General features: G+C 40.5%; 1 protein-coding gene across 13 annotated transcripts in view; it reads left to right on the forward strand.

Moving 5' to 3' along the window:
• The window catches only part of SORBS2 (sorbin and SH3 domain containing 2), a 305,036-nt gene that overhangs the window by 64,781 nt on the left and 227,825 nt on the right, over nt 1–12,430 (forward strand). The gene's annotated exons all lie outside the window — the stretch shown is intronic.

Consider the following 12,430-nt stretch of genomic DNA (forward strand, 5'->3'; position numbering starts at 1 on the left):
GGGTCGTGACATCACAAGGGGTGGAGCCTGTATTGCCTGTCATTACATGCAGAGCGATCTCGCTCTGCGCAGTAATGATAGCGGGGTGCTGCAGCAGAGATCCCCGGGGTCCCCAGCAGCGGGACCCCGGCGATCTTACATCTTATCCCCTATCCTTTGGATAGGGGATAAGATGTCTAGGGGCGGAGTACCCCTTTAAGAACAGTTGACATGTGATTAACCTGTTGTCATGTGATTGTAACCCAGTGAGGTATCAGTGACCATGTAACCTAAGGGTTACCTATGGGACCCCTCCTAGTCTCCCCCAAATAATCCCTGGGAGGAGCTACTCAGTTCCAGTTAAGTCTTTGCTGAGGTCCAGTGCAGTCAAGTCCTAGGTGTGTGTCTGGAGTCCAGAGGAGGCCTCAAGTCAACCACACAGCCACAAGTCTACAAGTCCACTACCCCCCAGGTCCAAGTCAGAGCCTGGTAAGCTACAAACGGGGTGTCCCAGTCCACTACAAGTCCCAGCAAGCCCTAAGGTCACTGAAGTCACTGGTCATCTCTGTGAGCCTGGCTAAACTGTATAGACTATTCACCTGTCTAACTCAGTAAAGCTACTGTTGTCCGTAACTTGGCGTCGGAGTCATTATTGCCCCTGTGCCTAGCCCAGGATCTAGCGGTATACCTTCGGGTGGTATTGAGGATAAACCACGCCCTGGCGTCACAAATACAATGGGTTAATGCCATCTACCCCTAGGGTATTTCCTTCTACCCTGCATCACACCCTCTACTACATATATATTTTTCTATTATTATTATTTTCATGCTCCGTGACGATTGTAGGGAAACATGATTTTCTGATAGACCTTATTACTCTGCCTTCTCTAGTTCCCAAATAGTTTTCAGATTCCACATCAACCAGGCTTTATTTGGTGCCTTCTGTGAAGTTCGGCTCAAGAAGCTTCTCATTTTCCCAGCTGACCATTGCTCAATAGGTACAGTACAGAGAAGGTCATGGAAGGTAGACACAGGCCATTCATAGCTGCCCATATTCAGCTACAAGAAAGGAGTCTCCTGGGAAAACTGGAATGCCTTTTATTTGCTTCAATTTACCTCTGGGCTCCGAGCAGCAAACAGTAACATTTTGTGAAAGTTTTGGCCACACAGTGATGCCTTTGTGAACTTTCCAAAGGTGGTGTTAAATAGATTGGGAAAATAACTTAGAAAAACATAGCCAGGGCTCCTTATCCTTCCTTAATAAGATCCACTCCCACAGAACAGTACAAGCCTTCATCTCCTTACTGACGCAGGTATTCACATGGGGTTATGGATAAAGTCGCCTTTTTGTGTGTTTTTTGGATTTGGCAGTGTGTATGGTAACCTAATTCAGGAAGTTACTTACACCTGCCCATTATTACTTTATTACACTGAACATGATAACATACCATTATAGTACATGTTCTACAGTCCAAACCTGGTTATAGGATGCAGCTATGCTATGTTCACACTTTTTGGACTTGGACTTCCATTGTGGGTCCTTTGGGGATAGCATGTAGCATTCATCATGCTGTAAAAGTCATGGAAACCTCAATGAAAGTCCAACTTATCCAACCTAACTTATCCTGGTATAAGTATGACACAGCTGCCCAGTGTTATATCTTCTAAAAGAAACTAAAGCCATGACATTAGTGTGAACAGAGCCTAACACTCAAATGATGCATCTATCTGATACAACTGATATCCAAGTGCGGCCCCCACTGTTCGCTGCCATGCTTTTTTTTTTATTGGATTTTAGCTTTAGATATCTAACCCAAAGGTACTTTCCTTCTAAGGTTCATTAAAGGTATAAGCTAATGGATTTCTGCTGATATAAAAAACTATTTTTAAGACATATAAGACAAGTGCAGTGTATTAAAGGTGTACTCCGCCCCTAGACATCTTATCCCCTATCCAAAAAGCCATGGATTTTGAGAATGTCTCCTCTTTTAAAGGGGTACTCCGCCCCTAGACATCTTATTCCTTACGGCCACGTCCCCTCAATGCAAGTCTATGGGAGGGGCATGATGGCCACCACACCCCCTCCCATAGACTTGCATTGAGGGGGCGTGACTATGACGTCACTACAGGGGCGTGGCTGTGACATCATGAGCCTCCAGAGCTGGACCCGACACTCTGAACGAACACTGGGTGCAGAATGGAGACCGTGGGGGTCCCCGCTGCGGGAGCCCCCAATCAGACATCTTATTCCCTATCCTTTGGATAGGGAATAAGATGTCTAGGGGCGGAGTACCAATTTCACCCCTTAACAACGCAGGACGTAAATGTACGTCCTGGTGCGGTGGTACTTAATGCACCAGGATGTACATTGACGTCCTGTACATGACCGTGAACATCAAAGCGATGCTCTGGTCATGCGCGGCAGGTCCCGGCTGAGAACGAGCAGACCAGAGCAGTAGATAGCTGGTAATACTGATCAGTGATATGCCCTATGCATAGCACTGAACAGTATTAGCAATCAAATGATTGCAATAAATAGTCCCCTATGAGGACTATTAAAGTGTAAAAATAAAAGTAAAAAATTTGAAAAATCTCCTCCCCCAATAAAAATCTAAATTGTCTCTTTCTGCCCATTTTACTCCCAAAAAGTGTAAACAAATGTTTTTTATATATACGTATTTGGTATTGCGGCATGTTTAAATATTCAAACTATTATTATATAATGTTAATGATCCTGTACGATGAACGGCGTGAACGTAAAATTAAAAAAAAAGTTTAATAACATTTTATTTAAAAAAATTGATAAAAACATGTATTAAAGGGGTATTCCAGGAAAAAAAACTTTTTTTTATATCAACTGGCTCCAGAAAGTTAAACAGATTTGTAAATTACTTCTATTAAAAAATCTTAATTCTTCCAATAATTATCAGCTGCTGAAGTTATTATTCTTTTCTGTTTGGCAACAGTGCTCTCTGCTGACATCTCTGCTTGTCTCGGGAACTGCACAGAGTAGAAGATAGTAACATTATTTTATGACAGAAGTTAGTAACGGGAGAATTAGTGCATGCACTATTTCTTCCATTCAATCGGCCATCACAAAATAACGTCTGTTATTAATAACGGGCCGTAACGGGTTAAAATGGCTATTAGAAAAATCCTATAGACTATAATGGGATTTTCTAACTTCCGTTCGGGATTTTCTAATGGCCATTTAACTGCGCGATCGCCCGCGATTTTATAATGGGTGTTCTATAACGGGTACTTTTCCTAGTGTGAAAGCAGCCTTAGTGCTCTCTGATGACACATGTCTCGGAAACTGTCCAGAGTAGAAGCAAATCCCCATAGCAAACCTCTTCTATTCTGTGCAGTTCCTGAGACAAGCAGAGATGTTAGCAGAGAGCACTGTTGCCAAACAGAAAAGAATATTTGTAGTATATTGCTCTATGAGAATGTACCTAGTGTTTACGTATCTCAGTTTTTAGTTCTAGTCTAGATATTGTCAATGTATTTCTTGCTTCTTGTTTGTATGATTCTTGCTTTTGTGTTTGACAGTTTGGCTAAGTTTGTTTTGTTTCCAGTATTTAATTCTCTGGGCTCTAGAGTCTTCTTGTTGTTTTTGCTAGGGAGAGTTAGTCCAGGGTTTTCTTAAACAAGTTGCAGGGACAGTGATGGTTGGTTTGGTGATAGGCCAGACTTGAGGGAACAGGTCTATACAGATATTAGGGGCAGTCAGGTAGGGCAATTTGTTGTATTTGTACCTGCTTTTGTCATCCGCTTCATTCCTGACTGCCATCTTTATCTTTAGTTTGTGTCATGATCCATTCCATCATCTCCGATTCCAGTCATCTGTTGATGGCTTGCTATTCATGTTCTTATTAACCGCCACTAATAAAAGTGCTTTGTATGTTTTTTTTTTTTTTTTGTGACTGCCTGTCTGTCATTCTATTCAGCTCCGCTGTAAGTCATGAGGGTATCTGATTACTGGGAGCCAAAGTTAGGACCCAGGAAAGGTGACTGCTATAGGTGAATCCAAGGTCTGCCACCTAGTGACCAGCTGAGGTCAATAAATGTGCATAGGAAGCAAAAGCTAAGCTGTGGTCTGATCACACAGTTTATATTAGCTATAATGGAAAGGTGTTGAATCACAGTTTGATGCATATGGGGCAGGGTAGTAGGCTGGTAGAGTCTCTGTCCTGACCTACAGTGGGCACATGAGCATTAAAACTGGACTATTACGTGGATGGTCAACTGCATGATCATCAATCACATGGAGAGGGGCCTAGTGCCTGGTTATTATTTCAACTACGGAAAGTAAGTTCAGTGTTTTCAAAGAGATAATATTGAAGATGCAGTGAGGCATAGTGGTGTCTAGTGTTGGGTTAGAGTTCAGGGAAAGATCTAGAGAAAGTTCAGGGATAGCTAGATCTTTTTTTTTTTGTTCATGTTTGTCATTTTCTCTTCTGGTTGTATCTAAGTACTGGGAATCACAGTTAGGAAAGGCTGTTACTATAGGGTTGGTGGACAGTAGGATTACAACGAAATGTATTACCTATTATAAAGATGGATGCCCCACTGTCAATATATTAAAGGAATAGTCCTCCTTCAGCCCCTTCTCTCACAATGACCTTTGCACAGGTTAAAGAGCATGCTCATGACTCTCTCCCATAGGAGCCAATAGTTCATTTTCTTAAATCCATGAGGTATTTGTAAAACAAATATCTAAAATGTTACAAGTATTCTCATTTTGATGCGAAAACTTAAGGCTGTAATAGAATGAAACTGATAGAAGAAACCCAAGTTGAAGAATCTTAAAGGAGTACTGCAGACGCTGTCTGATCATGGAGGGGTCCGACCACTGGGACCCCCCGCTACTGCTGCTGAGATATCTGTACTTGTTTATCTTGCCTTGCAATAAATATGAGTCTTCATATTAACTTTAGACCAATTACCCCCTTTGTGACTGAACACAGTTTAGTTTGTGTTTGTTTTATTTTTTTTGTTTATTTATATTTTTTGGGGGGAGGGGTGTTGTACATAGGGATATCAAAGCTTTAAAGTTTTTTCTGATTTTTATTCACACCATTTTTGTGCCGTTTTTGGGAACTTCATTTTAATGTCTGTTGTCATTATTTTTTAATTAACATCAATTCTGTGATTTAGGCCATTTTTATTATGTTTTATTTACTTATTTATTATTTTATTTTTTATGGGTTTTTATTATTGTAATCCTGTTTCCACCTAAAGTATTGTTCCCCCTGTGAGGTTACAAAATATCTTTTGGAGCTTTTTACCATTACAGACATTTGTTTTTTATTGCTCTGTATTGTGCTATTACTCGTGTACTCCTTCAGGTAATTTCGAAATAAATTGACAACTGGGTGTTACTAGTTGGGGGGTTCCAACCTACTGTAAACCGGCCTCAAGAACACATGTAGACGTACCAAAATCACTCAACAATTTAACCCCACCAGGGGTTAACAAATACTCTTTATGACCATGTGTTCACTCTAAAACATTAACTTTTATTTAATAAAGCTAATATTATGATACGGTGAGAAAACATACACTTAAATACACAACCTTATATGTGTCTAATTGCATCATACACATGTATTACACTGGGATCCACAGTTAGAACCTGAACTTAATTAACAGGTTGGCATTCTGCCCGCTGAGGTTGTAGTACCATTGGAGAGAAATTATACCATTATTATTAAACCACTCTCGACCGGTAGATGTATAACCGGGATTATTATTTACTTTTCAATTGGAAAAGTATATTCTGGATTCGGGTGTTATAACCCACCCTTGTTGACCAGTAGTGGTTATTCAATCTCCACTCATTAGGTGTAGTGTTACAGTGGTTGGTAACCAATATTGAGTATAACACTCATGTATACTGTGGAACAATGATATCTCGCCTGCTGTGCAACGCAGGTGCAAATTCCCAGTGTATATGTCTCGCGGCTACTATTATATTATATACTCCATGTCATGCTCACTCCATAATACAAAACGCAATAGGGTTGCAATTAAAATGTAATACTGTCACACCCCGACATGTTTCGCCACTGCATGTGGCTTTATCAAGGAGAACACTGACAGCATGTTATGATTGCTGTCAGAAGTGGCAAAACATGTTGGGGTGTGACAGTATTACATTTTAATTGCAACCCTATTGTGTTCTGTATTATAAAGTGAGCATGACATGGAGTATATAATATAATAGTAGCCATGAGCCATATACACTGGGAATTCGTGCCTGCGGTGCACAGCAGGCTAGCTATCATTGTTCCACAGTATACATGAGTGTTATACTCAATATTGGTTATCAAACACTGTAACACTACACCTAATGAGTGGAGATTGAATAACCACTACTGGTCACAAGGGTGGGTTATAACACCCGAATCCAGAATATACTTTTCCAATTGAAAAGTATATAATAATCCCGGTTATACATCATCCGGTCGGGAGTGGTTTAATAATAGTGGTATAATTTCTCTCCAATGGTACTACAACCTCAGCGGGCAGAATGCCAACCTGTTAATTAAGTTTAGGTTCTAACTGTGGATCCCAGTGTAATACATGTGTATGATGCAATTAGACACATATAGGGTTGTGTTTTTAAATGAATGTTTTCTCACCGTATCATAATATTAGCTTTATTTAATAAAAGTTATGTTTTAGAGTGAACATATGGTTATAAAGAGGCTCTGTTAACCCCGGTGGGGTTAAATTGTTGGGTGGTTACTAGTTGGGGGGTTGTCCCAACTGCTTGACACTGTCCAATCAGTGATGACATTGTCAGACTATAGAAGGACACACTCTGCTGATAAATGGTAACACCCAGTTGTTAGTTTATTCAAATAGTTCTTCAAATATTTTCTTACTTATGGATGGGGAGGGGTCTGTGAGCTGGCAGGGGAAATCTGATGGGTGATGATGTCATCCTGTAGTTCACAGGAAATTAGCTGATCCAGGACTAACATTCTCTGACACACATTCTGCATGTCAAAATCATGATCACCTGACCTAGTTACAGTAATAAACCACATTGATGCAGCTGTGCTGGAATTAAGCAAACTGTGCTGTTTGGCTAGTGATGGTGAGTGTGCATGATATGGCATTAAATGGTGCTGTACGACCAGTGGTAGTGAGTGTGCATGATAGAGTTTGTGCATTTTTAGTCAACACAAAAACCTAAATTAATACAAGTTCAGTACAATACATCAAAATATTGCACAAACATTTGCACAATTAATAAAAGGTACAGTAAATAAAACACATCCTAACCGCATGAAGTTTACAGCATAATGGTCATGTAGTTTTTGTCTGCACCAAAACTGCAGTGTAAATGCATGGCTTCTACACTGTGAGACCGTACCCTTCAGGGTCTGCCAAATATGTTTCCATGTGTATAGTTTTACCTTAGGTAAAGTATATGTTTTGTAAAGCTAATATGTGGCACAGTTAGTTACATAATGGCAGTTTTGAGTCTGTACTTGTAGGGGGTGACATAGATAGAAAAAAGCTGTATCTAAGCAGCTTATATTTCCAAAAAGAACCAAGTTTCCATCTTTGTCGGAAGTGCTGCGTGTTCCTTCTTTCACTGTGTGAAGAATTGCAGTTGACTAAGGCTTTCTGGTATGTTAATCCTGACTAATAGCAATTAAACACCATCTGGTTAATGACTTGTTATTCCTATCACACAATTGCTGATATTGTAAGGTAACAATTACCAATGGTTTCCTTATTCCGCTAAGCCTCTTTGTCGTGCTTCGCGATACAAGTTGCCCTGTTCTTCAGACTATAATCTTTTGATAACTTGTAAGATAGGAAATTACTATTTATAGGATATTACTGTGAAGTTTTGGTTTATTTCATGTGACATTGTCACAAGCACCATGGAACAATTTGCACAGGGTCATGTCAGGTCCTGTAGGAATTGCTCGATTTGAAGCGCAGCAGCCTTGCAGACATCAGTTTTACCTCCCCAAATGTAGTGTGAGCCAAATGACAGCAACTAGCCATTAGCAAGAGGTAATGTGTGGTGTGGCAGGGTTTGATGTGCAGGGCAGATGTTGTTACCCTAGGGGCAGATGGTATAAACCCCTTGTGTTCGTGAGGCCGGCATTGTTTAGCCTAAAAAACACCCAAAGGTATACCGCTGGATCCTGGGCTAGGCATGGGGGCAATGAAGACACCGACGCCAAGTTACGGACAACGGTAGCTTTACTGAGGGTAGACAGTTTGAACAGGCTATCCAGTACAGCCAGGGCCCTAGGAGGTGACCAGTGACACAGAGACCTCGCAGGCTTGCTGGGACTTGTAATTGGACGGGAGAATTTAGTGCAGGCCACACTGGGTAGACAGATGACTTTACTTGACTGACTTGTCAGGACAGTGACTTTATCTTACTTGCACTTGACTTGTGGCTGCAGGACTTGACTTGAGGCCTCCACTACTCTGGACACACATTCTAGGCACTATGACTTTACTGAACTTCAGCAGGAAGCAAGAGAGACTAGCAGGGAGCCCATAGGCCACCTTTGAGGTTAGCTGGTCACTGGTACCTCCTGGGTAACAATCACATGGTACATTTTATTAAAGGCATAACACATTTTTTAATATACAACATGTATACAGTAGGGAAACAACTACAGGGGGCCCTGGGACACAGAGGGACTCTGCCTGACAGAGCAGGAAAGGTACGGGGCAACACCATCCGGTACTGGGCTACCACACTTGTATCTGCACTGTCTATTCCTGCCTTTACTTTGTCATTGCTGCACTTCAGGATATCAGGAGCAACAATAGGGAGAAGATGGTGAATGCAAGGAATGCCGTGACTGGATGCTATTGTTCCAGCATACAAAGGCTTGGTTCACATCTGTGCCAAGGCTCTCATATATGTCATATCCTTAGTGGATATGGATTGAAATGGAAGCATAATCCTATTGGATCACATTGATTTTTAAAAAGGTTGTCTCAACTAGGCAATTCTCTTCTATATCTCCCAACAGGGTATAGCGGCATCATTGAGGAGCCCCCTTCTGTGAGCCAGAACTGGAGCCTGTCTATTGATAAACAGCAAACCCCGCACTTACTTGTATTAGATGAATACTCATTCATATAACAATACTACCTCTATAATACTACCTCTACAGTGCTGCTTTATTCCCAAAAGGGGTTAGAAAAACACCCATTAAAAAACAATGGGGCAGTAATGGTGGCACAGATGAGTAGAGCAGAACGGAAGTGAGGGTCTTACTGTGGGATCTGTATATTTATTATTAACATTTTCCTAATGTAACATGGTCTTTTAAACAAGTAAGAATAATGTGCATTTCACATATGATCTTTATTACCCTCCATGTTGTCCTAACTGGTCTGCAGTACTAAATAAACCAGAGTCTCCTGCATAATCCACGTCTGAGCAACAATAAGTGAAACCATTGTGTAAAGCAGCTGGGCTTTTCCTGCATTTGTTTCCCATGAATCATAATCATTAAGAGGAATAACTGTGCAATCGACAGTACAAATGCCTTCCCTGTCACATTTCTTGTCAATATTCCAAATTAATTCTCCTTCATTACACCACTGCAATTTTGGCTGAGCATTCAGAACAACAATAGTGCAGTCTGATCAACAGGGAAAGTAACGCTCCGAGACGCTCATTATCTGCAAGAAAATGCTATGAGCTGCTCTACACAGTGCGGGATAAAGAGCATGCCGGAGGAGGTGCTGTACACTACATCACAATACTTACTACAGATTATATATCATCATTATTATTGTCATGCCATACTATGATGTCAAATAAATTTGATCTAGTGTAGCATAGGCTGATATTAGGAATAATGTAGATGCTCTTTTGTATGGCTAGTGTGAACCCCATTTAGATAGGCTGTCTTGCCATGATGGCTGCTTCTTCTCATATGGTTCCCCTTATGCAGCCTACATTTCCCATTGTGCCAATATATTTCCGAAGACAGCGAAGGCAGTGTCTCATCACACTCCATGATATAGAACTTCTGTACCCTTGTCCACACTGAAGACACTCCTCGCTTTACATTTCTGTCTCCTACCTCCTGCTTGTGATAGGTTTCTACCTGTCAGCTCTTACAAACAGGAGGCAGGGGACAGGAGTGTGAAGCTGCATCTCATATGACATACTAGAGAACTGTGAGAGTCAGGGGAGTTGTATGACTCAGCAACAAATCATTGTAAGGACTTGCCTACTAGATCCCTGCACTCCCCATGTCTTTGAACAAATACAATTACTTTTGCAGAACACTATACATGAAGGGACGTACAGAAGAACAAGAAATGTTGAACCTTGTAGTAAGAGTGCTGTCAAAAAGGATTTTATAGGTGATGATGTAAATCTGTAGTTCACATGAAGCCTTGCACAGAAGGTAGACTGATCTGTCTACGCAGTATAAGAAGCACTGATTTGGTAATCAGACTTAGATCATTTGGCATAGCTTGTATATTAAAAGGTTCAAAATGTATGGATGCATCTGAGCTTGAAGGAAACAGATTACACTTTGTACATATCCTGATAGCTCACCAGCAATATTTGTACAGGTAATTCTGGAGTGTTATTGTCTTGATTTTATCTCTTTTTAGGTTTCTTTAAAGTGTCCTTTATGGTTATACAAAACTTCTGACATGGTTCAGGGACATGTCAAAAGTGATGATGAGTAAGGGTCTGAACAATCGATCTCTAGATATAGCTGAGAAAAGTGTGTGGTAGGGCTCATCACTCCCTGACTGTCCTCCAGTTGCAATCTTGCAAATTGTTGGAGATCATGGCCAGCCAGGGAGTGAATGCTCTACCATGCATTTGTACCATCTATATCCAGAGATTGTTAGGGGTCTGAACACTCTGACTGATCAAAATTTTTGACATGTCTCTGTAACATGTCACAAGCTTTGTATAATGACAGAGACACCATAATACCTATTCATTCCTATGATAAAGCCTCATATAAATTGACACCTATTACAACCATTGGCTTCTGACAGGTCTAACCCATGCTAGACTCTGTATTATGTGGATGAAAAGAATCGCATGACAGGTATTGACCTGTCCTTTTAGTATATCTTACGCTGACGGCAGGAAATATCTGAGGGCAGAGATCTGCCTTATACTGCAATCTATGAAATTTAAAGTGACCTCTATAATCCAAAGGCCATGAAATGTTAATAGAGGGAAATGTGGTGTCCGTTTCACTTTAAATACATTCACTGCTGGAACTTTTTACATCATTTATGAATATTCTTTTTCTTGCTGTACAAAGAGTACGGTTAAATTGTACTCATGTATTCAGAATAAAGAAGTTACTTGATTCACCCCCCCCCCCCCCCATGTGAAATATGTACCAAATAAAGAATGTACTTTCTCTCACACACAAACACAATGATGTCTGATTCCGTCTTTGTGTGAGTAAACCCGTGGAGGTGGGATGTGATCCCCTCTCAACAGTTCAATGCACAAGAGAAGGATAATAAAGGCTGATTCTCTCCCTGTACAAGGCTTCTGTCTGCCTTGCTTCCTGCTCTGTGCACAGCTCGTGCCTCTTACTCCTATTTGTCTCTCTGTGCAGGCAGGCAGGCTATCACTTCTTGTACAGCCAGAGCTGACATCTCTTTTCTAGCTGCTCACCAGTTAGTACTAACTTCAATCTCCCTGTCAGTTATCAAAATTTGTCTTCATCTTGTCTTGTATTATTCTTGCGGTTTGGATCCTATAGCCACACAGATCTTGCCTGCAAGGCTTTCATGCTTCCAAATTGCTTGTTATTAATTCAAATAAAGAAGCTGGTAAATTAATATAAGATACAGACTGAAGCGATAAGTGTACTAGGATCTTTAAAGATTAGGGTCTGTTCACATGTATCAGTATTTCCTGTGCATTGCTTTGCAGTAATTCAGAAGCAAATGAAAAACCATATCCTGTCAATCTAAACCAGATTACATTTTTATTTTAAAAAGTAAGTTGTTGCCCATAATGACGACCAATGCCATTTACAATGGGCAGTAAAACACAGAGTGTGATATATCCCAGTCCAATGCCAATAACTTTAACCCCTTAAGGACTCAGGGTTTTTCCGTTTTTGCACTTTCGTTTTTTTCTCCTTACCTTTTAAAAATCATAACCCTTTCAATTTTACACCTAAAAATCCATATTATGGCTTATTTTTTGCGTCGCCAATTCTACTTTGCAGTGACATTAGTCATTTTACCCAAAAATGCACGGCAAAACGGGAAAAAAAATCATTGTGCGACAAAATCGAAAAAAAACCGCCATTTTGTAAATTTGGGGGCTTCCGTTTCTACGCAGTGCATATTTCGGTAAAAATTACACCTTATCATTATTCTGTAGGTCCATACGGTTAAAATGATACCCTACTTATATAGGTTGGATTTTGTCGCACTTCTG

This window comes from Hyla sarda, chromosome 1, assembly GCF_029499605.1.
Source record: "Hyla sarda isolate aHylSar1 chromosome 1, aHylSar1.hap1, whole genome shotgun sequence".
NCBI lineage: Eukaryota > Metazoa > Chordata > Amphibia > Anura > Hylidae > Hyla > Hyla sarda.